The sequence below is a fragment of the Mustela nigripes genome, chromosome 7 (assembly GCF_022355385.1).
Source record: "Mustela nigripes isolate SB6536 chromosome 7, MUSNIG.SB6536, whole genome shotgun sequence".
NCBI classification, from domain to species: domain Eukaryota; kingdom Metazoa; phylum Chordata; class Mammalia; order Carnivora; family Mustelidae; genus Mustela; species Mustela nigripes.
Window position 1 is genome coordinate 109,831,031 of NC_081563.1, and position 23,200 is coordinate 109,854,230.

At 42.7% G+C, this 23,200-nt stretch overlaps 1 protein-coding gene across 11 annotated transcripts in view; it reads left to right on the plus strand.

Annotated features, from left to right (window-relative positions):
- The window catches only part of LOC132021748 (solute carrier family 23 member 2), a 131,451-nt gene that overhangs the window by 23,052 nt on the left and 85,199 nt on the right, over positions 1-23,200 (plus strand). For 3 of the 11 annotated variants that reach the window (XM_059406576.1, XM_059406581.1, XM_059406577.1), the window contains one exon: positions 3,956-4,082. The exons of 3 other annotated variants lie outside the window; for them this stretch is intronic. The gene's annotated coding sequence lies outside the window, so the exon portion shown is untranslated. Of the gene's footprint in view, positions 1-3,955; positions 4,083-4,920; positions 5,031-20,522; positions 20,565-23,200 lie in introns of those variants that run through there. 5 more of the 11 variants (XM_059406580.1, XM_059406583.1, XM_059406582.1 and 2 more) reach the window with 3 other exon arrangements.

The following is a 23,200-nucleotide window of genomic DNA, read 5'->3' on the forward strand; positions in this document are numbered from 1 at the left end:
AAACAGGGAGCCCGATGCGGGGCTCAATCCCAGGACCCTGGGATCCTGACTGGAGCCGAAGGCAGATGCTTAACCGACTGAGCCACCCAGGTGCCCCAATTTTATGTCCTTTTGAGGCCAAAAGTTTTTAACAGATGAATGCTGCCTCCTGTGGAAATGTTTAAGAAAAGGAGCAGAAAAGCAGAACATACATACATATTGTAACCAACTAGAGCCTGCAGGAAACTTTATATCCTCTGAATCAACTTTTAAGGTTTATAAGGAGTTAAGAAGGACTGCCTGTGTAACCTGGAGCATTACTGTCCAGGTTTATTACTGTTCTTCCCAGGTGAAAGCAAGAAGATACTGTCCTTATGAACTGGAACACTAAAAGTGCACTATATAGAACAATTACAGGGAAGGAGGATTTGCTTTTAGTGGGAAAGGACATCAGTGTGTGGGGGTTGAGAACAACAGGGTGCCCAGGGATAATGTTACTTATTGCTCTGAGGTCCTGGACTAGCCTCCATCCTGGGCCAGGTGTCTTCTCACAGGTAAAGTAGGGGCTCCCAGGGCCTAGTACAGGGGATGATAAGGCCCTGAGTCTGTGGTCTCCTACTCCGGGCTTGATGCCTTAAAGGGCTTCTTTATTTATAGGGCATTTGTTCTGGGGAGAGGTGGCGAGGGATCTGTTTGAATCTTGGTGGGAGGCGTGCTGTGAATCCTGCCAGTATCAGTTGAGGAATCTGCCTATAAAGAGGGTGGCAGCTGACCCGATGGGGACAAATGCGCCGTGTCCCCAGACTCCCCTATCGTGCCATCAGAGATGGAGCAAACAGAAGAGGCTGAAGGCTCATTTAATCCACCTGGTTGGCAATTTTGATTCTAAACTTATTTCCTTCTTTCGGGAGAAATTCTGGCATAATACTTTCCTAAGAAATCTTGTCCCAGTGAATGAATGGGATGGAGAAACTAAGGAGAAAAGGGTGGGAATCTCCAAGGGTCTAACCGAAAAGGAATAGGTGCAGAGACAGGAACCTGTGAGGTTTATGAGAGAAGCCCCTTTCTCCACCCCAATTATTTGGGCTGTTTTCATGCTCTGTTGCCTGTAGGACCTACTTTCCAGGAGTGGCATAGCGCACAGAGAATATAGCTGTGGAGATTTCATTCTCAGTCTGAAGAGTGGTTTCTTCAGGCCAGTTAAGAGTGGGGACTGGGAAGAGCCCCTGTAGGTCCTTGGAGCCCCATTGCTGGGAATTAGGAGGACGTTGGAAAGGCTGGCAAGAGGGCTGAAGGCTTCTGGAATGTTTAGGTTTGTAACAGACTTTTTTCCCATTGCCCTGGCCCTTTGCACCTATAGCAGAAACCAAGGGGTTTTGGTCTGTTTAGGGGCTGTCATTGGCCAGAGTTGAAAATTGAGAGTTTAGTGGTCTTTCTTTTAGGTGGCCCTTGTGGGTGTGAGTGAGCTGGTTTGCCAAGCTAGCTAAATGTGGAGTAGACGCAGTTTCCCATTCCATGCTGCTCCTTCAACTAAAAAATCCTGGTTCAACCTGTTAGTAAATGAGAGCTAAATGCTACCCAGGTGTATTCTCTAAAGGAAGACTAGAATCTTCCCCAGAGACACTTTGGAGTTGGTTATAGTAGTTACGATGAGGTCATCAGGCTGTTGTGTGCAAATCTGAATTCTGTTCCAGTCAACAGACTTAGGAAAAGCTACTGTAATTGTCTGATGGAGATTTCCGGTGAGCGTTCTAGGATCTTGCCAAAGTTAGGGGTTTGTTTCTCTAAATGTTTTAGGATGTTCTCATGGGGCTAATTTCATCCAGTGTTTGGAGTGATCCTCCCTGAGCGCATGGCCTGGCTGATACAAATCTTAGAAACCGGGGTGGTAAGTTGGAATAAGTGTGTTAAATTCTTTAGCAAATGTGAATTCTGAGTCACTTTAGGAAACTCTTCAACTCTGGTGCACAGTCTGGCATTGGTCCAGGGAACACAAGAGATTTGGGTTTTCAGATCCTCAGAAGACTTAACTTTATTTTTTTAATTTTTTTTTTTAAAGATTTTATTTATTTGACAGAGAGAAATCACAAGTAGATGGAGAGGCAGGCAGAGAGAGAGAGGGAAGCGGGCTCTCTGCTCAGCAGAGACTCGATCCCAGGACTCTGAGATCATGACCCGAGCCGAAGGCAGCGGCTTAACCCACTGAGCCACCCAGGCGCCCAGAAGACTTAACTTTAAAGGGGCAGTTTTTATTATGTTCAGGAAAGGAGGGAGTGGGAGAGTTTCAGAGGAAAAGGGAAGTTCAGGAGTGAACGCAAGACAGCTGCTGCACATCCTGAGACATAGAAGACAGGAAGGAAAAAGGCCTCAGAAGCCCTCTTCTCTCTTTGTTTGCCTCCGTTATTCTAGAAATTGTATTTTGTAGACAAGCAATTTTAGATTCCTGATAATATTCCCTGTTCCTAAGAAGTTGGGTAAAAGGCTAGCACAGTTTCAGTCGGAGTAGCCTGGTTCATAACAGGAGCCCAAATGAGCATTCTTATAAAGAACAAAGCCTTAAAACAGATGCCAAATAATTCTTAGAGAGCTTAAAACACAGAATGGAGCTCAAAATCCAGGAGAAAAATTATGTTCAAGTTCTAGGGTTGGCGAGAAAGCAGTGAGCTCAGGTAGCTCTGTGGATATGGGTACCTTTTTGTTCATCAGCCTTGGAGTTGTTGGCAGTCTTCTGGATCCCACTTCTAATCACCAAATAATGTTAACCTTCAAAATAAGTTTTTTTACCAGCAAAAATGAGTTATTTGGGACATTATGGACAAACCATAGGCAGGTACAGCAGAGAGGATGATTATTTTATGGAGAAGGAAGAAGTTGGGAGTTTGTAGCAGAGCCCGTTGGAGGAAGACACTAGTTCAGGGTGATGGTGGCTTGTCATGGGCTGAGTTGGCCAGGGTTGCAGATTTCTTGTAGGGGCTGCAGTGCACTGTCTTGCTGTTTTGAGCCCTGTCATTGATAATTCTTTCCTGTTGAGATTCTTCTGTTGGGGTCTGTGATGGACAGTTCTTCCTGTGCTTAACTGAGTTTTACTGGCTCCCCCTTATAGCGTCCCCTGCTTTCTTCCCACTGCATATTAATGATGTGTCCCTTTATTAAGTTTTTTAAAGATTATATTTATTTATTTGACAGAAAGAGATCACAAGTAGGCAGAGAGGCAGGCGGGGGTGGGGGAAGGCAGGCTCCCTGCTGAGCAGAGAGCCCGATGTGGGTTTCGATCCCAGGACCCTGAGATCATGACCAAGCTGAAGGCAGAGGCTTAACCCATGGAGCCACCCAGGTGCCCCATCCCTTTATTAATTTTAACAGGTCCCTGGGGCTCCTGGGTGGCTTCATCGGTTGAGCATCTGACTCGGTTTCGGCTCAGGTCATGATCGTCTCAGGGTTATGGGATTGAGCCCTGCGTGTGTTTCTGTGCTTGGTGGAATCTGCTTGTCCCTCTCCCTTTCCCACTGCTCCTCCCCTCCTCTTTGAGCTTGTTCTCTCAAAGAAAGAAAATCTTAAAGATTTTTAAGAGGTACTTAGTATGATGAGCACTAGAGAACACTAGAGAAGTATGTAAAAAGATTTTTTTTTTTTGGTGAAAAATTGAGGTGTTATGCTAAGGAATATAGAGTTTAAAAGATTATCAAGGAAGAAACCCCAACTAAGTACAAGATTGCTTTTCCCATGTATTCTAAAATACCATCTTCCAAAATATTCAGTGCAGATGAAGAGCCGATGTTGAAGGGCAAGAAGGTGCGTTGTGTGATCCTGCCCAGGGGCTGGCTGGGGCCTCCTAGATGCTCCTTAAGAATGAATGTGTCATAGAACAGGTTCTAGGATTAGCCACAATGAGTGAGAAGTAGACTCCATTCATGCGGAGTGCCTCCTGGTAGGTTCATTATTGCTCTGTTTTTATTTACCATCTGTTTTTCTCTAGCTAGGACTTGACTCTGCTAACCGGGATCCCCCTGTGGTTTCGAGCTTGGACCTCAGCAGCACGAGGAAATGTAGCTCAGCGGCTTGTAACGGAAAGCATATGGACAGGTCTGCGGCGCGGCATTTAGGTGCGTCTGAAACCCAGTCTTTCTCGTTCTGCATTTCACGATGCGGTTGTGCTAACAGCCCTTTAGTGTTAGAATTCATCTGTGCTTGACCTTGTCTTTGCACATGTCCCCAACAGTCTAAATGCAATCTAGGGAATAATTAATAGTTCTATTAATGCTAATGATAAGGTAATAGACTGCTTTAGGCCAGATTCCTTGTAAGCAGATTAAAGTAGAAAACAGGCAAAGTGTTGCTACTAACGGGTAGTGATAAGGTAGGAAGTAAATATTTTCATTTTCCTTTATATGCTTTTGACTTTTTTTATCATTAAAATTTGAGTACTTATCACCAGTTGAGGCTCCTTGTCTGGGTCCCAGGTCTGAACCCTGGAGGTAGACTGAAGCCCTCTTCTTTTTCTAGCATTCCACAATTTAAGTGGTGATATTTATTACATTACTCCCCCCCCCCCAATCCCAAAGCTTGATAGGCATTTTGGCTATTTTAAATGTTTCGCTAATACAAACAATACTGCAATGAAATTTCTTGTACATATTTTAGGGAGAATACCCGTAAGTTTCTAGCAGTAGAATTGTCGGGTACAGTGCTTAAGATTTTTTAGTATTTTAAATTTTGACAAATTGTCCTATAGGGAAGCTGCAAGAATTAAGTCTTATTAATAATTGTTCTCTCAAACAGGTTGTCTTGTCAAAACTAACTTATTCAGTATGGTAGGTATAGAATGTTATGTTGGTGGTACTTTTATTTATTTACTTTTAACAAACTAAAATTCACAATTATAAGTGCTTTCACAAATGCTAAAAAGGGGATCATTAAAATATTTTTTTCATTTTCTAATAGAAAGTCTGTACTTACTATTTAAAAAAAAACAAGAAACAAAAAACAAACACGGTAATTCCAAGAATTTAGGAGGAAGATCTTTGATGATCCTACCACCTAATGACACCACGGTGAGCATTTGTGGATTTGACTTTTTTTCTGTGTGCAGTTTTTTTTTTCTCCTTAAGCCAGTATCAAATTATATGTAATCCATTCTTAAAAGTTTTTTATTGTTTATTAAATGTTTATTAAATGTTTATTAACCACAAGGGAGGTGAGGGGAAGACTGTTCTGCCGGGGGAGTATCTGCAAAGTATGTGGTCTCTCAGCTCTCAGAGTTTCAGTTACAGTCTTTATATTTCAGTTCACACCTCTCTTTCTCTGCTCTGTGCACAGAACTTCTCTCTCAGATCTCTGGTCTTCGATGGGTGCTTGCTGGGTGTACATACCACCCCCAGCTCAAATTCAGCATGTCTAGACTTTGTTCATTACTTGCCTTGTCAAGCCCGTTTCCTTATTTAAAGGAGACACTCTAGTTCTTTCTTTCGAGGTCCTCTTTGACACTAGATCTTTTATTTTTTCTTGTTCAGCTCATTCCCTCTATCCCTTTTTTTCACTGTCCCATTCACCGTCCCAATGGCCGGAATCCTTGTACTTGGATTAACACAGCAGCTTCTTGAGAAAAATCTTGAGATTTTTCAGCAGTGGACTCTTTCTGTTCTCACCTGCCCAGAAGCTCATGTTTCATAAAGCTGTGTTGCATTTACTCGAACTCCTTTGACCCTGCAGGGGTATGTATGCTGTATGCTGTGGCTCAGTTGTTCTCGTGGCCTAGAGGCTGCCAGACTTTGGCCTACCTTGGTCTCCGTGGCAGCCCACCGCTCAGGAGACTCCGTCCTCCGAAGTTGACCCCCCACCCCCCAAGCCCCACGTCCCCAAATTCATTTCTGACCATTTCTGGCCCTTTTGGGTTCCTTTCTCCGAGTGCTCATGCCCAGTTTGATAATGATCACATCTCTATAATTCACTCACTGTTCCAGTCACTGAGATGGCACACGTAATCCATTTCCATCAGTGCGGAGACTCGTGGCAGTTTAGGAAACTAGCCAAACGGTTGGTTTATTCCTCCCCCCGCCTCCTCCCCACCCCATACAGATGCTAAATATTAAGTTTACAAAGCTGAGAAATGAGAAGCCGGAGCACACAGGTGATAGATAGTTCGCTGTCCGGGCAGTCATTGCTGAGAGTACCAGCTCTGCCTGGTGCTGGCAGCCTGCTGACCAGGTGCCTGTGTCTGATCTCGGGCACATTTTAGAAGCTGATCCATAGGTGTGGACGGACTTGGATAGAAACTGGATTAAAGACTTGGAGCTGCGAGGAAGTGTGTTTTACTGGTGGCTGATTTCGAGAGGCTGCATCTGGTAGTTCTGGAGTCTTTGGTTTATAGACTGTGTGCTGTTGACGTCAGTGTCAGTGTCAGTGTCAGTGTCCCAGTTTCTCATAACTAAACATGTTATATAAAATGCTCATTGTTGATAGTTTGATCGGTTGCAGCAAGAGAATTAAATATTTACTGGAAAAAATGGGTACTTTCAAAAGCCTCTGTAAACACTGGTGAAGATCAGGGAGCTTGCATAAGAAGGGGAGGATGATGGCTACTATGGAACAGTTATTGTGAAGGGACTCCAAGCACTTTAGGTGAGCGCTGGCCTTTTCGGTGGGATGGGTTATAAAATCAGTGTGTTAGTGTTGGATTAAGACCAGCTGTTGATAAATTGCCTAAGTCCTTGGCTGACTTTGGTATGGAAAAATCTCATCAATAAATATGTCCCAGTCCTTCTAATGACTATTATTATTATTATTATTATTTAACAAAAATGCAGGTATTATTCTGTTTTAGCTTTGCCATATGAAACCAGAACTTGCAGTTCAGTAGTTACAACGCCCCTCTGGCTCTGAGACTTGGATGGATGCTGTTAGTTTTATTTAGGTTTTGTGCTGGTCTTGAGCTTCCGGCGCAGAGCCCCTGGATCCCCTTAGGACCTTCAGCTCGTGCTCGCTGTCAGCCCATGGATTTCTGCTTTGGATTTTTCCACATCTGGCTCCCTCCCATCTTCCAGGAAAGGGAAATTAGGTTATGGCAGCTGCTCCCCTCCATCAGGGAAAGCAGATACGAGGAAAAGAGAGAAGTTAGGCAGAGTATACAACCATGGTAATCATGGCCACAGTCCACCGAAAGAGTCTGTTCTGCTTAGATTGTTACCCACACACTGACACATAACACAGGCCAGGCCATGTCTCCTTCCCCAATCAGAACAGGCCCTGTATTACTGGGCTACACCACCAGCTCTGCAGTCTGCACCCCGGTGCCCTCATTTCTTTGAAATAAAGAATTTGATGACCCAGGAAAATCTGAAGAAGTACACTACTGTTTTTAGATAAAATCAGCCTTTAGGGATGCCCGGGTGGCTCAGTTGATTGAGCAGCTGCCTTCAGCTCAGGTCATGATCTCAGGACCCTGAGATTGATTGGGTCCCTGCTCAGCAGAGAGTCTGCTTCTCCTCCCTCTGCCTGCTCCCTGCCCAACTACCCCCGCCTTATGCTCTCTCTCTCTCTCTCTCTCGCTCACTCTCTTTCTCTCAAAACAAAACAAAACAAAACAACTCACTCAAAGCCTTTAGAAGTAGTTAGAATTTAGGGCTATGAGGAAATAGAGGAAAATCAGGAATCCCTGAGCACAGTACGTTTGCAGAACATTGAGAATGCCTCCCTTTTGACCACACTTTGGTCTCTTTACTCAGCTTCTGTCAGCAAGTCCTTGGAAGTGAGAGGCTGAGCATCTTGTTACAGGGATTGGAGTGCTATACTTTCTCCTTCTGGTTTGTCTTGCCTGTGTATTTACTTTATATTGTCCATAGGCAATGACTTCAGATTTAAAAATTAAAATAGGGGCACCTGGCTGGCTCAGTCTGTAGAGCCTGTGATTCGTGATCTTGGGGTTGTGAGTTCCAGTCCCACATTGGATGTGGAGATGACTTTAAAGAAATGTTTAAAATGATACATACACTGTAGAAAAATAGGAGCAAAAAGTCATAATCCTGTCATCTGGAGTTAATCAGAAAATCACAAAACACTTGGGCACATCCCCTTCATTTTGTGTGTATGTATGTACACACTGTAATGGGGATATCACGTATATTTTGTAACCTTCCTTTTCCTCCACTCAGGGATACACTCAGCACATTTCCTTCCATGTCAGTGAGTACTTCTGTTACCAGTTTTTAAATCCCCACAGTGTTCTGAGAATGTATCTACAGATTTTTTTTTTTAAGAGACTACGTGAGAGCAGGGGGAGAGGGGTGGAGGGTAGCAGAGAATTTTTTAAAAAAGATTTTATTTACTTACTTGAGAGAGAGAGCATGTAAGGAGAGCATGAGTGGAGAGGAGGGGCAGAGGGAGAAACAGATTACCTGCTGAGCAAGGGAGCTGGGTGAGGGGCTCAATCCCAGGATCCTGGGATCATGACCTGAGCCGAAGGCAGATTTTTAACTGACTGAGCCACCCAGGTGCCCTGGGAGAGACAATCTTAAGCAGGCTCCATGCCTAATGTGGAGCCTGATAGGGGCTCCATCTCATGGCCAGAGATCGTGACCTGAGCTGAACTCAAGAGTCAGATGCTTAACTGACTGAGCCACCCAGATGCCCCAGAATGTATCCACAATTTAACCAACCAGTTTAGGCATTAATATTTTCCCCTTCAGGTTTGGATTATTCTACACATTATTTTAGTGAATGTTCTCATAATTAAAAACTGAGCCTATTTTAATTATTTTGTTAAATTCACTAAGAGTAGAATTGTTGGGTCAGAGGCTATATGTATTTTTAGAGCTTTTGATGTTGTTAAATGGCCACCTAGAAATGTTAAACCAATTATTATTCCCACTAGCAGTTTATCTAAGTGCCTGTCTACTAAAGGAACATTAATTATTCAGTAATCTTAAGATTTGTTGAATGAGTAATAAGTGATGCATTTTATTTGTGCTCTTTTAGACTTTTCATGTTTTTAAAAAATGTTGTCTTTTTTCTTTTTTTTAAGATTTTATTTATTTGACAGAGAGGGACAGTGAGAGAAGGAACATAAGCAGGAGGAGGTGGAAGAGGGAGAGCAGGTTTTCGGTTGAGCAGGGAACCGATGTGGGGTTCGATCCTAGGACCCTAGGATCATGACATGAGCCAAAAGCAGACACTTAATGACTGAGCCACCCAGGTGCCCCTAGACTTTTCACCTTTTTTTTTTTTTTTTAAGATTTTATTTATTTGAGAGAGAGAGAGAGAGAGAGAATGAATGAATGAGAGGGGAGAAGGTCAGAGGGAGAAGCAGACTCCCCATGGAGCTGGGAGCCCAATATGGGACTTGATCCACAGACTCCAGGATCATAAACTGAGCCAAAGGCAGTTGCTTAACCAGCTGAGCTACCCAGGCGGCCCCTGACTTTTCACATTTTTTTATAAGAAAGTTTATGCATGACTAGACTCCCATCAGCAATACAGTGAGAACCACATTAAATTAGGAAGTAAAACCTCTCTGCCTACTTGTGATCTCTGTCTGTCAAATAAATAATAAATAAAATCTTAAAAAAAAAGAAGGTAAAGGGAATTTTGACAGTATTAGGAATTCTTACAGCCACACAGACTTCTCCCAAGCAGACTACTTTTTAAACATGTGTGGTAAAGTGTTCTGAAGTCAGTTTACCTGAGAACTGTCTTCCTGACCTGGTGGCTCTCTGGATAATTTTATGTATATACCCTCTGTTCTCTGAAATCGTATTTTACTGTTAGCCCAAACTTAGGAACCATGTAGGTTCAGAAGAACTTGGGTTCCTCATTGTGGGACCTCAGGAAGAACATATGTTTGAACAATGAGGGATACTTGGTATGAATTGTGGTTGTTGCTTTAGAGGGAACAGCAAAGGGAAGTATGCGATTTGATTTGGATTTTAAGGGGTCCGGGAAGGATTTTCTGAGGAATTGGTAATTTAAGTAAAGATCTGAAGTGTAAATGGGGAATTCTCTGGATGTTACATCCTTCTAGGATTCAATAATGCCTGCCATTTTGAAGGCCACCCGAGTCTGTGACCTGACCCTCCGCTTACCTTTTTGCTTTCATCTACCAACTTCTTGACCATTCCTACTAATGAGAACATTGGTGCCTGTTTTGCTCCCTTTCCTCCTACTGTTTCTTCTAACATCGTTTTTGAGTTCTTGGCTCCTCAGGCCTGTGAACCTCACCCTCCCTTCACGGGATCCTTTCTGGCAGTTTTACTTCGAGTTACTTCAGCTCTCCTGAACCTTGCCCTCTCCCATATGACACTTGTGGAGTCTCTGCACACATCCTGTCCTTCATTAGGTCTCATTTGTTCTCTCCTGGTTCTTGTTCTCCTCAGGTACTTTGGCATTCTCTGGCTTCTTCTTCCCTTCTTCACTCTTTGTACCTGCTGTGGGTCCACAGGGAGTCATGTGACTGTCCTCTTACTGACATCTTGGTTTCCTCAGTGAACTGTCTGGGTGACTTACCAGCCTTCTTCAGTGGCACAGTCCCGTTTTTTTTAGTTTTTCCATGTTTCTTCTCCCGTTACACTCTGCTGGAGAGAAACCAGGTATCAGAGTGACTTTCTCCTTCACCTATTTACAAGTTCTGGGCTCAGCTAGACCCTTGACTTTTTTTTTTCTTTTTCCTTATGGGAGTCCTTTCACTCTTTCCTCCAGTGTCCTCCTCCATCTCTCCTCTCCACCATGACTTCCACTTCTTAGTTCATTAAGAAAACAAGTCATCTGATAGATGCTCCCTCCACTTCCTGCCCTCCTCCCTCAACTAGCATTGAGAGACCGTGGCTATCTGTATACATCTCTGCCCACTTTGTTCCACAGAGGGTATGAGGCAACCCCACATCGTTAGGACGATGTGGCATCGTTAGGACTTCTGATCCCTGGTTTACAGAGACATGTTTGTGTTTTCACAGAAGGCAGAGTCTTAGAAGTGGCCCACCCTCAGGCCTCTTGAGTCAACAGAGCCCATCCGGGGCATAGTCAGTGCTGCACATGCCATCGCCTCTTCAGCAGCCTTGCCTTATCTTAGATGAAAATACTTTAGATGGACGTTTTCTCCCCTGAGTGGGAGGTAGGGTTGGAGGTGACGAGGACATGAAATTTATTTATAATTAAAGAAAAATGGATAGTGGGTCTACATAGAACAAAGTCTGAGAGCTTCCAAGGACAGACAAGGCAATTAGGTCTCCTTCCTGTCTGACTGCAGCTCTGTTCTCTGCAGGCAACAACTTGTACCAGGTTTTATGTGTCTGATTTGTGTATCTTTTGGTAAGAGTTTATTTGTGAAATTTGTAAAATTGTGAAATTTCAGATACAAAGAAAACGAAAGGATGAACACTCATACCAGATACTCAGGTTTAATAAATCTAAACATGCTCTTGTCTTTGCTTTAGGTCTTTCTTTTATTCTTATTAATTTTCATTTATTTTATTCATTTATTTGAAAGAGAATGAGAGCGAGAGACTATGAGATCGGGGAGGGTCAGAGGGAAAACAGACTCCCTCCTGAGCAGGGAGCCCGATGCAGGACTTGATCCTGGGACTCCAGGATCACGACCAGAGCCAAAGGCAGCTGCTTAATCAGCTGAGCCCCCCAGGCACCTCTGCTTTAGGTTTCTTTTAAAAAAATAAAACATTTTAGATATCCTCTTTGTATTCTTTGCTAGTGTTCTCTTCTTCTCTCCCATATTTTTACCGTTGTTTGTTTTTGTTTTCATTTTTAAATAGGAAGGAGAGGGCGGGGAGGGGCAGAGGGAGAGAATCTTAAGCAGGCTCCACAACCAGCGCAGAGCCTGACATGCCATCATAGGACCCCGAGATCATGACCTGAGCCGACATCAAGGGTCGGAAGTTTAAGTGACTGAGCCACCCCTTGTATTTTGACTTGTGTATTACATGTTTATATACCAATAAAGCCACATTCAGTCCCACATTCAGTATTGACTGCATGATTTAAAACCTTAAGTAATAGATCTCATGTGGTCTGTATTCTGCAGCCTGCTTGCTCATTCAGGAATGTTCTCGAGGCATGTTGACCCAAGCGGCTAGATAGAGTTCATTTTAAGTGCTCTTTTTGAATTCTGTTTGAGCCTCAGAACTTACATATTCTATTGATGTGTTGGTTGTGTACTATTAAAAGCAGGGTCAAGATGCTGAGGCACGGCATTGCTGAATCCTAGTGCAAACACGTTTACAACCTACTAGATGCCACCAAATTGTTTCGCTGAGAGTTTGAACCAATTTACATCTCTGGCAACAGAGTGGGGAAGTTCCTGTTTATCCACAGTCTTGCCAGCAGTTGGTATTATTAAGCTTCTTTCTACCGGCCTTATCTGGTCGGTGTGGAATGACCTCATTAATAGGATTATGCCACAGTTGGTTTATCCATTTACTGGCTAAAGGTGAACAAGTCCAGGTTTTGGCTATTATAAATAAAGCCACCAAACACACTTATGTGCAGGTGTTTCATTGAATGTAAGTTTTCATTTCTCTGGGTAGATAGCTAGGAGTGCTGTTGCTGGGTCATAGGGTAAATGTATCTTTTAACTTTGTAAGAAATGGCCAAAATGTTTTTCCAAAATGTTCATGCCATTTTTACATCCTGACCCAGGAGTGTATGATTGTTCAGTCACTCTGTGTTCTTATCAGCATGTGGTGTATCACCTTAGTTTTAATTTTTGTTTTAGCCATTCTAGCAAGTAGGTCATATACTTTTTTAACACAAAGAATTAAATTTTTAAAATTGGATATTTTAAGGACTTGAAGTAATAGATTTTTGCTATTTTTAAAAATATTTTATTTATTTATTTGACAAAGCATAAGTAGGCAGAGAGGCAGGCAAAGAGAGAGGGGGAAGCAGACTCATGCTGAGTAGAGAGCCTGATGCAGGGCCTGATTCCAGGACCTTAGGTGAAGGCAGATTCTTAACCCACTGAGCCAGCCAGGCGCCCTTGAATTTTGCTAATTTTTTTTTCCTCCTTTAATTCAAAATCAGAGCATTTTGTTAGATGTGTGAGAATTACCAAAGAGTGATAACGGAGGCGGTACAATATAGTGCAGCATTCGAAGGCTGCTGCTAGAAAATTGGGTAAAGGTGTTTTTCTTGCTGCTGTCAGCAAAGTTCTTTAAGTTATGGTCTCTTTGATTTACTGATTGGACTTCTTTTTTTTTTTTTTTATTGCTTTTCCTGGAAAATATGTATTAAAACTTTACAGTGAAGCGTATGCAGTCCCCATTTTAATGACATCATACACCTACTTATGATCTGCCCCCCCAACCCCTGCCAGGCCTTAAATAAGATTTAATTTGAGAATGCTTGTTGCATTATGAAAAACAGAAGTGCTGAAACTACAGAAGTAGGCCAACACCATTATTTTACAGAGCAAGATGTTTGAGGCCCACTGGCCTCAAACATAACTCCCGTGCCCACACCCCTGTGTGCGTGTACCGGGCTTCTGGGTTCCGGGGATGTGTTCTTGTGCAGACCCTGGAGCTCTGCTGCATGTTGCTGACCAGGCCATGCTGTAGCCTGTACCTGGGGTTGGGAGGCAATAGTCTTCCCAATGGATTTGCTTTGAGAGTTGGAGAAATTTGATTTTACTCTCAGTGATGGAGTTCTGGCACACACTGTCAGCACACATTCCGAGCTGTGCTTTGAGACCGTGAACCAGTGGCTGGCCTTTAAATGTCAGAGAAGCAAATTTAAGGTGAACAGTGAATTTGCTTCTCTCACCCAGATGTTTACCCTTTACCACGATGCCCCCCTTTGAAGGAAAATAACACTCATCATCATTCATCTGGGTTTTAAATACATACTGATCCATTTCCCTTTGAGAATTTAGTTACTGGGCTTATTCCAAAATGTGTTGTCTTGCCAGATTGTGTCTCTGCATGTTTTGTTTTGTTTGTTTTTATTTAAGAGTATAGTTCAGGCAGTTCTAATATAACCAAATGTGAAATAGAAGCTCTTTTCTCTTATGTAATTTGGCACCTTTATTTCTTACTGGTTCACCATTGTTAGCATACTGATGGATTAATACGCCTCAAGATGGTTCTTGCAGCCAGCCAGGGGTGGGGGTGGGGTGGTGGGGTAGTGGTGGATAGGACTTCCACTCCTATCCCATGGGCCAGAACTTAGTTACGTGGCCAGCTGCAGAGGAGGCTGGGAAATGTTTCCTGAATTTTGTTGATTCTGTGCCCAGCCTAAAATCAGGGTTTTCATTTTTAAGTTATTTGTTTATTTTAATTTTATTTTTTTTTTTTAAAGATTTTGTTTGTGAGAGAGAGAGAGTGCCAGAGAGAGCATGTACAAGCAGGAGGAGTAGCGGGCAGAGGGAGAAGCAAGCTCCCCACTGAGCAGGGAGCCCGATGTGAGACTTGATCCCAAGGACCCTGGGATCATGAGCTGAGCCACCCACACATCCCAGTCAAGGGTTTTTATAACAATTAATTGATGAGAAAACTCTTGGAGACACCTGCTGGCATCTGACACTTTTGATGAAATATAGAAGTTGCCACACAAAACAATACATATTTGGAAATAAGTTGTATATGAAATGTGTCTTAATTCTGTTTACTGTTCTGTGTATTTGAAATTATCCAAAATAGTTTTTTGAAACAGTTTTGTATTTTCCAGTACTTTACGGAGAGCTAGTTAAATTTTGTAACACTAGGGGGTGCTGTTAGACAATGCATTTGCTGTTTATGTTTCTAGAACCAATTTTTTTTTTTTAAAACCCCCAGGTTGGCTCATTACAGAATCAGAGCAGGTTTTGTCCAGCTGATAATTCTAAACCTTCTTTGTTGTTTTACTCAGTTTTTCAACATTTTTCTGCATTGAAATGTCAGTATATAACATTTATTTGGAAAGACAGAAGTAAGCACAACCTATATGGAAGGGTATTTTTCAAAACAATTTAGATTTTGTCGTTTAAAGGAAACATGAACTAGAGATTGCATTAATCAAATTACATATTTTCAAATGCATAATTATTTCTGAAATGTTAAGCAGGTTTTTTTTAGTATTTGTCTTCAGCTTAGCCTTTTAGTTGTTTTGCATGATTTTTTGTTCCTAAATTTACTAACCTTATAGGTACTAAGATTTGAGCTGCTTCTAATTTGTCCCTTAATACAATGGGAGAGGCATAAAACTTAGAAAATAAGATGAACGAGAAGAAGAAATACTCAGAATCCCACTTTATAGAGATGACCACTGTAAAGTAATTGGGGTATTGCCTTACTTTCCTAGTTCACTTGTCCATGTGTGTATACAATACTTCACAAAAGGGAGGAATTAATATAGGTTAATGCTAGTGCTAAGGATGTTTTTTCTGTTTTTCATTTTGTAACTCCCTACCTTTCTGACGTATCTTATTCTAGGTTTTTATTTTATTTATTTATTTTTATTACTATTTTTTAAAGATTTTATTTATTTATTTGACAGAGAGAGAGAGATCACAAGTAGGCAGAGAGGCAGGCAGAGAGAGGAGGAAGGAGGCTCCCTGCTGAGCAAAGAGCCTGATGCAGGATGATCCCAGGACCCTGAGATCATGACCTGAGCCGAAGGCAGAGGTTTTAACCTACTGAGTCACCCAAGCACCCCTTATTCTAGGTTTTTAAACTCATTTGCTGAGTCAGACCTATTACCTATAAATAATTATTTTGTCTTTGATTTTCCAATATTAGCACTTTGTTTTTCTTAAAGATTATATCTATTCATTTGAGAGAGAGGGAGATCACAAGCAGGGAGTGGGTAGGAAGAGTAGAGGGAGAAACAGACTCCCCTCTGAGCAGGGAGCCTGATGAGGGGCTCAATCCCAGGACCCCGAGATCACAACCTGAGCCAAAGGCAGGTGTTTAACCTACTGAGCCATCCAGATACCCCCACAGTATTAGTATTTCAAAACCTTTTTCTTACTGTAGTTGTTGGGACAGTTTTCTGTAATGGAGGCTATCAGACTCCTTCTGTTCCTGGCTTTAATGGACACCTTGTGGGGTTTTTCAGGGCACATATCTTGCTGGCTATGGCACGAGTTGGGGATTCTTTTTGAGGATTTTTTTTCTTCTGTGTTGAATGTGCTAAGAGCTTTTTTTGTTTGTTTTTTAAAATATTTTAGTTATTTTTGACAGAGATCACAAGTAGGCAGAGAGGCAGACAAAGAGAGAGGAAGGGAAGCAGGCTCCTCACTGAGCAGAGAGCCCTATGCAGAACTCAATCCCAGGACCCTAAGATCACGACCTGAGCCAAAGGCAGAGGCTTTAATTCACTGAATGTGCCCCATGAATGTGCTAAGAGTTTTATTTGAAAATTGATGCTGAATTGTATTTGGTTTTTGTTTATCTTACAATTTTTTTTTTCTTCTACCCATTAATGTAAGTTGTAATACTAGCTTTTTTTTCTTTGTCAGGCTTGTGATCTGGATGATGCTAGATTTCTAAAATGGCTGATAGGCTTTTTTTTTTTTTTTTTTTTAAAGATTATTTATTTATTTATTTGACAGGGATCACAAATAGAAAGGCAGAGAGAGAGAGAGAGGAGGAAGCAGGCTCCCCACTGAACAACAGAGAGCCCGATATGGAATTCGATCCCAGAACCCTGGGATCATGACCTGAGCCGAAGGCAGAGGCTTTAACCCACTGAGCCACCCAGGCACCCCTGATAGGCTTTTTAAATTTTCATTCTCCAGTGCTTTGAACCTGAGTAGCCTAGGAAGTTCTGTTCCTTAGTGCTTACAGGCATTTGCCTAGGAAGCTACCTGGGCCCATGTATTTTGGAGTGGAAGGTTTCTATCTGCCTTGGCCTTGGGAAGCTTGTTTAAGAAATTTCTTGGCTGTATTTATCCTCTTTTTTTTTTTTTTTTTGCTTTTCTAGCCAATTTTTCTTTCTCTCATTTCTTGTCCTTTAGGGTATTTTCTTACTTATTCTTTTATGTTGCAAGAGTGTTTTTACAGTTTCAGTTTCATCTTTGACCCAACAGTAATTTGGGAGAAAGGTTGAAAATTTGGAAGTTGGTACAACTTTGTTGATTAATAATTCTTTTGATCTCTTCTGGCATTATGGTCAGGCAATGAGAAATAATAAAGGCTCCTTTTTGTGGGGGATTGAACTTTTCATTTGGCATGATGGCCAGTTTTCACAAATGCTCTTTAATCAGTAGAAGGAAGGCTCTATTTTCTGGTTGTGCACAGTTTGGTTTTGTTAGCTTTATCCATTAAATTGGTGGCATTTTCTCATCAATAAAAAATAAAGCTCACATGAAGATGGAGCCTTTGCCCCTGTCTCTCTACCCTCTTGTCCCCATCTTCTTGGAGACACTGAAGTACATTTGTGAACTGTTGGTCCTTTCTTCTGTATTGTTAGCCAGCCCGTGGACTTAATTTCATTGAAATGATGCTTGGAACATAAAAATTGACATAGTATTTCTGTTGTGAATTCTTTCCCTCTTTTCCCCTGTTTAATACTTCTGGTGTGATTTCATTGTGTCTGATATTTAAGAAATAATGAGGCAGGCAGCATTAACGTTGCTTTATTTTTGTTTCACTTTGCTTAAGGTGTATTTTCGGGCATTGGCATTTGTATTCTGACACATCTGAGAATACTTTATATTTAATTCATTTATAGGTTTAGTTTGTGTTATAGTCTGTGATCTGTTTCCAATTTTAATAGTGGTTTCCTTTAAATTAAAAAAAGAAAAAAAAAACACTAAAAAACAAAACAAATCACCTCCCAAACAGACAAACAAAACCCCCTGTTTTCTCCATTTTTATTGCGAAGGTCTAACAGTGTTTTCAGAGTCCTGCTTGTTTGGGAGATAGGTTTGAGCATTATCTTATTCCCTGTCTTCAGTCTTCAATAGTGTAATCTTGCTCGATCTGCTTTATTGTTATTAGTTATATTTTTCACGTAACCTAGCGTATGTTTAGGGAATAATTTGACATATAGGTTCAGTTTTATAATCAGGTTGATCTTCACTATTTAAGAAACTTCTTCATTATTTAAGAAATCTTGATGGTTTTGACTGGTATATGTCATTAGCAGCCCTGTGTATAATGTCTCTGAATTTTGCCTCTTAGGCATTGGAATAATACCCTGAACCCCCACCCTAACCGCCCTTCTGAGCCCCTGCATATATGAGGTTGCAATTTTTTTTCTATTTTTTAAGTTTTTAAAAATTTTTTAAATTTTTTATTTTTTTTTTGCTTTCCCACATGAAGGGCAGCTTGTCTAGGTATAAAATTCTTTGGGATAACCTTTTCTTCAGTTCTCTGTTTTCATTTTCTATAGACTTCTGGCATTTTCATGCTGCCTTGGAAAATCCTGGGGTTCATCTTAATTATTGCTATTACTTAAGTGACCCTAACACGTTCTCCTCTCCCTTCTACAACTTTTTCTTCCTGTAGTTAAATTATTTTGCCAGAATGTGTCCAAGAACAGGTTTCTTCTCCCTGATTTTTGCATGAATCTGGCATGCCTTTGTAATTTGTTTAGTCAGATTTTAATCTCAGAGTAGTTGGTTTCTAGTCTGTATCTTTCTTGAATCTTTAAGCCTGTTCTGTTGGTTGTTTATACAACAGTTCGGTGGAGCTAGAATTCACCACCATAAAGTTCTGCTGGTGAACCTGTGCAGTGCAGCAGCTCCCAGGGAATCAGACTTGTATAACCATCACTGTCAAGCTTGGCACATTTTCTTCATCCCATAAAGAAATCCCAAACTCATTAATAGTCCCTCCCCATTCCTCTCCCCCATCTCCACCCCAGCCCCAGGCAACCACTGATCTACTTTCTGTCTCACAGTGAATTTGCCCAATCTGGACATTTCATGTAAATGGAGTCCTATATGACTGGCTTCTTTGTTCTTTTTCAGTCTAGTCAAGGGGCACTGGTTATTCATATCCTGGGTTTGCTCTTTGCTTTTGTCTCTCCACGATTCTCCTCTGTGAACTGTTACTTCCTTTCTGGACTTTTCCTTGTCTCTGTGTTTTTCAAACCTGTCCTCCACCCTTTAGTTTTCTGCTGTTTCCTTGGGTTTTCACTTCTCTCTTTTGCTTCTTCACCACCCACAGCTGTCCTTCTTGGTGTCTGTCCATTTTCTTCATGTAATTGTGTGATCCTGTTTCCCTTTTTTAAAAAATAGCAACTGTTTTGTTTTTTAATTCTGTTCCAAATTGAAATTTTTCTTTGGTTCCTAGAGTTAAACCTTTTCGAGGCTAGAGTCTTCAAGAGAACAGCTTGAGGATTGATCTTGTGTTCACGATACAGAGACTGGACTCTTTTTCCCGTAGGCCACATTCTAGCTATTTCCTCTCAGCTCACTTTGGAGTGGAGGGGCCTTCTGGTCTACCTGGGCATGTTGCCGCAAGGCGTTGGGTATGTCCTTGTGACCTCTGCTCCTGCTCCTGAACAGTTAAAGCTCTTGGCTGTCAGCCTTCTCCCCACTTTCACTGCAGCTTCTACTGCAGTCAGGTGGCATCTTTCTTCTGTGCCCACCACTGACTTTCCAAAGATGATTCATGAAATGAGTGTCTGTCAGAGCTGCAGTTCTCCAGGCTGTCCTGTCTCTTCCTCTGCCTTTATCACATCTTCAGGATGCCCTGTGCTGCTGGGAGATGCCCTTTCTGCCTGCCTGTTTCCCAACAGAGCCATGTGGTCCCTGCGTGGTGTTGGGGAGATGGAGGCAGGTTCTAGCCCTCTAAAAGCACCACCCAGGGGAGCAGGTGCCCACTGCTCGGCTTCCTGACAGGCCCTGGCCTGAAGACAGGACTACAGAGGACAGAGTCTGACCATAGGTGTGGCTTCTTCACTCCTCCTGGCACTAGGTTGTCAGCATGGGTTTGCCTTTCTGAGTGTTTGTGTGGGCACTTCCACTCTTCCATATGGCCTCTATGGCTGGGACCTGCGTGCCAGAGGCCACACACTGCCAGGCTCTGGCAGCTGGCTCTCAGTAGCGCAGCTTCTTGTTGCTTTTCCCGGCATTTCAATGAAGAGATCATGCTTTGAGGTGTATTCTTAATCTTTGAAAGTCCTTGGGCTTTGAAAACAATTGTTTTGGGAGCCCCCCATCGGGGAAATGTTTCTGGGCCCCCAGTTGGGGAAATGAAACATTACCAGGAAGCAACATGACTCTCCCCCCCACCCCCCAACTCCTTCACTGAGCTTGAAAGCAGTGCAGGTGGACTCCTTCCTCTGGACAGGAGTGTTCAGAAAGATAGGTTTTAATTTCCCTTACTTGTGTGGGTTTGAGAAATGTAATCCCAGCAACTGCCTGGTTTCCACAATAGACAAACCACCCTGTCCCATGAAACCTGGGCCACACTGATGGTGAGCAGGCCCTACCAGGAGCCTGTAGTAACCATCTGTAACCAGGTGGTGGCTGTTGTGTAACTTCTGACTAGGTGGTGTGATTATACAATTTTGGCGAGCCTGTGTGGATTATAAAAGTCGAAATTCCTTCGGCTCCTAACACGGCCACTACTGAGCATCAGGGTGATCCCGGCCCTGTACAGATGCCCCTGTGGAGCTGGTGGGTCGGACATTGACGAACAAGTGTTTCTGTGGATAGGGTAAGATTTCTCTCTCCAGGTAGGACCATTTCTTGATACATTAGCTCTGCTTTGGGGAATTAATGTCTCTGTGTCTGTGTGTCTGTGCATCTGGGGCTACGGGGGTCTGTTCCCATTCTTGTCTGGGACTGTGTGCACTCCGGGCTGTGGCCGTGGCTGGTTTTCTGCAAGTACATAGCTATGCCTGCCTGTGTCTCTGTAGGGGGGTGAGGAGCCTGGGGCTCAAGTTTGCCCAGCTGCTTACCAGAAAGTATTCGAAGTCCGAGTTTTTCACTGTTGCTGTCAATATTTAAATAACCTCATATTATCATTTATGCGACTCATAGAATTAGAGGGGAGTGCCCCTCATTAAACGTGCGAGAAAGAGTGACCTTAGAACCCGATCTGCAACAATTGAAATATCAGATGTGTTGTTTTTCAGGTGCTCTTTTACCTTATTTTCTGAGTGAGGTCCATTGCTGGGTCACCCACGACTTTGTGTGCTCTCTTATGCTTTCATTTCTGCAGAATTTTAGAGCCTCAAAGAAAAGTAAGGAACACAGATTAAACTTCATGGAAAGTTGGAGTCTTTTATAGCTGAATATATAAATTTTTTGATCCTGTAAGGTTTGGGGATTATGAAAATGTTAGATTCATCCTGTCCGTGGCACAGGATTCTAAGCGATTGCAGTCTCTGTACTGAATGTATTTTTTTTTTTTTTAAGTTTTATTTATTTAATTACTCCCTATACCCAACTCAGGGCTCAAACTCACAACCTGGAGATCAAGAGTTACTCACTCTTCACTTGAGCCAGCAAGATGCTGCTGAATGGCTGTTTTATGAATTGGGAAGAACATGTTCCTTTGCAGGGCAAAAAAGCCCCCCAGCCCAACTATATAACTAACCTACTCTCAGGCATGAGATGTTTATTGACTGTCAGGAACAGGGTCCCATTTATTGAAGGTCAGGGAGAGCCTTATTATTTGGATCACCGTGTACTTGGGGTTAACTTTGAGAAGAATTACAGTGTCCCAGCCCCAGGTAATTGCAGTTTAGGCAGACCTACTGTTCAGTCATCAGGTAATCCACCAGAGTAGGTGAAATTTCAGAGCGCCCTTTTCATTATCTTGGGAAAGGGTGTGAGGAGGGGAACTTGTGGTAAAGTGGGGGTTGGGTGAGGAGAGAAAAGATACTGCAGAAGAGATTTGCAAATGGAGCAGGTGGTAGGAAGGAAGCAGCAGGTGACGGAGAGAGCTAAGGGTGTGTGTTGAAGTCCAGCAAAGCCCGGCAGGTGTTGTCGGCAGACAGGAAACAAGGGAACGTGGGAGCTTGACCTCTGTCGGCAGGTGAGAGGAGGACCTTTGGCTTTGACGCTGAGGGCAGGAAGAGCTGATAAGAACATTCCAGAGAGGAAGGGAATGGTCTGAGTAGTTCAGAGCGAGGGCTGATAATTACGTGGGGCTTGAGGCGATGGAGTGATAAAACACTCCTGCGGGCACCTGTGCTTTTCCATTGGCGGCAGCCGGACAGAGTAGCTGGAGGGGACCCAGTGCCCTCCTGAGGAGGCGTGAGTCCTCATTGTGCTGGAAACGGAGTCTGGAGCAGTACCGAGAGGGGGGCACAGGGTTAGCAGGGCTCAGCCAGCCCTGGAAGTTACCTGAACACCCAGGTTTGTCTGTGTACTGGGAACTGGGAAAGGGGTGGGGGAGAGAGCAGATGACAAAGGTCATTTGGAGGTGTGCAAGAGGAGGAAGCTTTCTTTCCATTCCTAGATAGTAACTGGTGGACTTTTTCCAGCTGCGTCCAGAATGACTTTTAGAGATAACCCTCCAGGCCTCTTCTGGCCGCTCATCTTGGGAGCTTGTTCTGCTAGTCTCTAAGGGAACTGAGAGCAGCTTTCATGCTCTCAGAATGATTGTTGTGCCTTCCACTTGCCCTTGGCTGTTGTCTAAGTGAAAATCAGCTTCTCTGCCTCAGTTTTTGAAGCTGTGACAGGATGATGGGAACAGCCCTTCCCAGCACTGTTGTAAGGGTTAAGTGAAATCCTGTTTGTGTCATATGATAGGCAGTCAATTCTGAACATGTTTTTATCTTGTCATTAAAATTGCATACAAAATTTCTTTCTAGTTGCCCCTAAAATGACTCACTAATACATTTAAAATAGTCTTTTTTTTTTTTTAAAGATTTTATTTATTTATTTGACAGAGATCACAGGTAGGTAGAGAGGCTGGCAGAGAGAGAGAGAGAGAGAGAGAGAGAGAGAGAGAAGCAGGCTCCCTGCCGAGCAGAGAGCCCGACGTGGGACTCGATCCCAGGATCCTGAGATCATGACCTGAGCCGAAGGCAGTGGCTTAACCCACTGAGCCATCCAGGCGCCCCTAAAATAGTCTTTAATTAAAAACACTATTGGTACAAAAAATGAGATGTTAAATCATATAGCAGGAATAAATGCAATCAAACCAATCTTGATTCTGCTTGAGTTTTCTCAGATATACCTCTGTATTTTGATTCTGGCCTATAAGCTCTTTCTTTTGCTCCATTATTTCTCCTTCTGCCCTCACTTGTCCAGGGCACATGCTTTCCCTGAATGAATAGGGAGGTTTGGGATTAGGTTTTGTTTCAGGTGTATCACTTACCTCTGGAAAAATGGTCGAAT